A 5,197-nucleotide genomic window follows, 5' to 3' on the forward strand; every position below is an offset into this window, starting at 1 on the left:
CCTATAAATCTAAAGGTTTGCATTATTTCTTTCATTCTTACATTTAAGAATGTCTGACAATTGAAGTACTTTAGATACTATTTCATTATTTATATTAGTTGTAGATTAATCAAAATTTTCCATCATCACGTTATATTTCTCGTCCTTTAATCATTATCATTCAAAAAAATGACAGGAAACACATTAAATAATGATGGACCTAGAGAAGCTACACCAAGTGATGCAACTCCAAGTACTTTTACTGACCCTCATTCTCATCATTCATTTGAGTTTGGTGCTACTGGAAAAGGTAAGTTACTATAAGGCCATGATTCACAATGTCATCATCATTGAATATTATTTCCAGTGGGGCAATTTCTATCAGTTAAGATTGGCTTTTCTTTTAGAGTTCAAATCTTATCAAGTACCCTGGGTAAATCAGTTCGTTGTCTTACACATCCAAACCATTGGAAATGGTACTTGTAATTGCTAAACTGCCCCCATCATCTATGATGATTTGGTATCCCACAGGTTGAAGAATATGCTTACTGAATTCTCTTTTTGTAAAATGGCACTAAAACGATAAATATTGTAACTTAGTTTTTCAATTGATATTTTATTCTCTGTTTGCTGATATGAAAGTTTCTCAGCCTTCATTCAAAGATATATGCATATTTTTATGCTACAGAATTTCCCTCCAACCTTCCTTCCCATCACATTCCTTAAATCATGAAAAGTCAAGTGTTTAATGTTCATACTTCCATGTTTCATGTTCAACCCATCTAGTTAATGTTTTGACCTAAAGAAGTACATTAAATATAAAGATTTTTTTTGCTTCTCCTCTACTAGCAGAACACTATTTGTGCATTAGGAAAACCAATCATTATTTACATACACATATTTCTTAATGTAAATTTGGCACTTTGCCCCTCACATTAGTAATAGGAATCTTCCTGGTCCATAATTCCTAAATCCAAAAGTGACTGTTAATCTCTTCTTGTCTCCTGGAATTTTAGTGGGGTTATTTTTGCTGGAGCCATTATTAATCAGTATATTTATAGAGTTTTACTCTTCTCGTTATCCGTGCCTCCAGTTAATAGTATGATCTTTTGTTCTACATTTAATTTCTATGATATCTGCATTTGGATTGGAAGAAGGAGATCATCAATCAAATTGTGATGCAATGATATTTTATATTGTTAGTTTGAAATTTTCAAATGGATTGCTGCTTTCTAAATTACCTTTCTGATTTATTTATTTACAACTCAAGGTGATTGCCAAAGTTGAATTAGAATGAGCATTTTAGAGCTGGAATGGTTCTAAAAATAATAAGCTATGGGATTGACCTGGGAAACAATGAAATGATTTTACCTGCAATTGTTAGGGAATTCCTGCATGATGTTTACAGGAGAGCTCAGATGAAAACACAGGGAAGTGACAAGTGACAAATGACAATGATAAATAAGAAAAAAAATTTCATTAAATGGGTTTAGGTTAGGTGGAAAGTTTGGTTGGCAAAGAGGAGGCAGAAAATCCTTCCAGGAGAGAGGATAGGCTGAAGGAAGTGAATGTAAAGTGAAGTGAAAAGGAATGTAAAGAGTAAGGGTTAGTTTTTAATATAGGGCTTATACCAATAACTGTCAAGTCTTTTCAATAATTAAGATATTGATTGAGACTTGGAATGATAGCTTTAGGATTGAGGATTCGATATACAACAAGGCTCTATTGCCATTTCTTTTACATAAAATACTATTTTGAAATGTATTTTAGAATAACTTTTAGTCCTTCGTGTAGAAGCTTAACTGCAGCAGGTCTGGACTGATGAAGTAAGGATTGCAGATGTGTCAGCTATTTAACACAGTGTCTAGAGCATCAACTCTGTAGTCAGGACTACCTGACTTCAAATCAGACCTCAGACAATAATTACTTAGCTGCGTGACCTTGGGCAAATTACTTAACGTCATTGCCTTCTCCCCAGCCTAGAACAAGGAACAATTCATGACTGCAGAAATAAGAAAGATTTAATGACAGCTTATTTCTATGGTTTGATTTAATTTCTTCATGTTTGACTTGTTCCAAGGCAATGGAGCTAAGGAATTTGTCCATGATCCTAGAGCTTGGTAATTATCAAAAATGTGAGAATGGTTTTGTCCTGAGTTCCTCCTGATTCCAGGGCTTTGCTCTCTCCACTGTGCCGCCTAGATGCCCATATCTTGGTTATTTTAGTGAAACATTTGGGATAACTTCACTACATGGAATGAAGGAGACATGTCTTGGACTTTTTAAAGCTGACGATTTGGAAATGCAGAATGGAGAAATTGTTGTTTCTTATATGATATCCCTCTAAGGTTCCTTTTTGATATAGTTCTTTTCAGGAAATATTTATATTGAACTATCTCATAAATTGCCCAACTTTGTTGAAAAGTTTGCAGGTCTATTCCGAAATGTAGGATCAGAAATTGCAGTGACATGGTAATTTCTCTTGTAGTTGAGATAGGCAAGTGAAGGAATTTACTCACAGCTGTATGTGGAAAATAATCAAATGTAGAAGCATGAGAAGAAAGGGCCATCGGCTTGGTTATTGCTCATTTTATGGAAGATTTATAGTGGAGTAAAATCTTGTACTAGGCAGAAATACTTGTATCACTTGGCAGTTTGGAGGCCAGCGTATAAATATTAAAGTCATGAAACATGAAAAAGAGATGAAATAATCCCCCTGGAGGAGAACTGTAGAGAAGGTGGTAATTGTATACAATACTCAGCCCCCAGCAAAGGATTTTTCACGACAAATGATATAGTCATCATTTGAAGTTTTCCTTATGTCTTTTTCTCCAGAATATACACATGTGTGTGAATTTATAAATTAATATGCAAAAATATATACCAATATTTTAAAAATGTATGTGTTAACACTCATAAACGTGCATACTCACACACACATACACACATATATACATATATATATATATATATATATATATATTTTTATGAAAGTAGGAAAAACAGATCAACATAACACATAAATAGTTTGTTTTTGAACAATTTTGGTCAAGTCTGATAATTTGTAACCACATTCAGGTTATTCTTGACCATGGGACTTAAGCCCTTTGTCACATCTTTGTCTTGCTAATTTTATACCTATGGAAACTTTGGCAAACCAATTTTCATGGTTTCCCCAGGGTCACATAGTAGGTAAGTTTCTGAGTCTTGAAGTCAAATGGGTTCCTAGTGATGCAACAGAGTCTGATATGAGGTCTCCTTGAAGAGTCATTGTAAATTCATGAGCCTTCCTCCAGCAATGGGTGGAGTGCCATGGCTGATGTCATGTATTTCTAGGTCTTGGAGAAGAAGTCAGAGATATTCCAACACTGTTCTGTCAGAGTAGAGATGAGGAGAAGACTGTTCTGGTCTACCTCATCAGATGGAGATTGTGAGGTTCATGACTCTCTCCTCCAATCAGGGTTTCTTACCTTCCCTGTAAGATCATTACCTGAAGGGGGTGGTTAGTGTGAGCAGGGGATAGAGCACCAGCCCTGGAGTCAGGATTACTTGAGTTCAAATCTGGCCCCAGACACTTAATAATTACCTAGCTGTGTGACCTTGGGCAAGCCACTTAAACCCATTTCCTTGCAAAAAAAAGAAAAAAGAAAAAAAAAGCTCATTACCTGAGTTAAAGATTGCGTATTGCTTCAATTTTCTCAGTTCCTTGGATTTCATTGTTTTTCTAGTGAGAGTTACTATATTTATCAATCTATATTATGAAAAGTAATATTTTTTCCTATGGAGGAAATTTTCCTATAAGTTAAATTTTTCAAATAAGTAAAGGGAAAAATTGAAAGGTTTGTATGATTTGGTTCTTAGATCTAAGAAATCTGACAATTAAAGTACTTTAGATACTGTTGCATTATTTATATTAGTTATAGATTAATCAAAATTTTCAGAGGACACTTTACATTTCTCATCTATTATTTTTAGGAAAAATCATTCAAAACAAAGAAAAGAAATGCATTAATTAATAATGGACCTAGAGAAGCTACAACAAGTGATGCAATTCCAAGTATTTCTACTGGACCTCATTCTCATAATTCATTTGAGCTTGGTGCCACTGGACAGGGTAAGTTACTATAAGGCCATGATACACGTTGTCATGATTGAACATTATTCCCAGTGGGTAAATTTCTATCAATAAAGTTTGGCTCTTGTTTTAGAGTTCAAGTCTTGTTGAATACCCTGGGTAAATCAGTTCATTGTCTTACACATCTAAAATATTGGAAATGGTGCTTGCTAATTGCTAAACAGCCCCCATCATCTTTGATGATGTGGTATTGCTCAAGTTGAAGAACATGCTTACCAAATTCCCTTTTTCTAAAATGACACTAAAACCTATAAACATTTTAACTTAGTTTTTCTTTTGATATTTTTTGTTTCCCATTTTACACATATGAAAAATTATCAGCCTTCTTCCACAGATATATACAGACTTTTGAGCTACAGAATTTCCCTACAACCTTCCATCCCATCACATTCCTTCAGTCATGAACAGTTAAGTATATAATGTTCAGACCTTTATATTTTGTGTTAAACCTATATATTTAATCTGCTTGACCTAAGAAGCATTTTTTTCTCCTCTTCTACCACAAATATAAAGTGTGTATTAGCAAAAACAATTGTATTTTATATACGCACATTTATTGTGTAAAATTGCCACTTGGTGCCCCTCACATACATAATGGGAACCTTCCTGTTCCATAATTCCTGAATCATAAAGATACTCTCTTAATCTCTTCTGGTCTCCTAGAATTTTTGGGGGGGTGCTAATTTTGCTGGAGATGTTATGAATCAACATATTTTTACAATTTTCTTCTTGTCAGTAGCCGTGTCTCCAGTTAATAATTTGACTTTTTTTTTCTATATTTAATTTCTATGATGTCAGCATTTGGATTGGAAGAAGGAGAAGACTATCAATCACATTGGGTTGCAATGGTATTTTCTATTGTTATTTTAAAATTTTCTATTGGATTGCTCCTTTCAAAATTACTTTCCTGATTGATTTCTGTACAACTCAAGGTAATTACCAAAGTTGAATTTGAACGAAAATTTTAGAGTTGGAAGGGACCTAAAAATCATAAAGCCATGGGTTAGACCTGAGAAATAGTGTGATGATTTTATGGCTGATTGTGAGTGTATTCCTACATGATGTTTAGAGCTCAGATGAACA

At 34.0% G+C, this 5,197-nt stretch overlaps 1 long non-coding RNA gene across 1 annotated transcript; it reads left to right on the top strand.

Moving 5' to 3' along the window:
* The first annotated feature begins 215 nt into the window (after positions 1–215).
* LOC141504024 (uncharacterized) lies at positions 216–4,931 on the top strand. The gene is made up of 3 exons (XR_012473188.1): positions 216–289; positions 3,955–4,093; positions 4,913–4,931. It is a non-coding gene; the product is annotated as an uncharacterized LOC141504024 (long non-coding RNA).
* Positions 4,932–5,197: the final 266 nt, after the last annotated feature.

Source organism: Macrotis lagotis, unplaced genomic scaffold (assembly GCF_037893015.1).
Source record: "Macrotis lagotis isolate mMagLag1 unplaced genomic scaffold, bilby.v1.9.chrom.fasta BILBYCTG032, whole genome shotgun sequence".
NCBI lineage: Eukaryota > Metazoa > Chordata > Mammalia > Peramelemorphia > Peramelidae > Macrotis > Macrotis lagotis.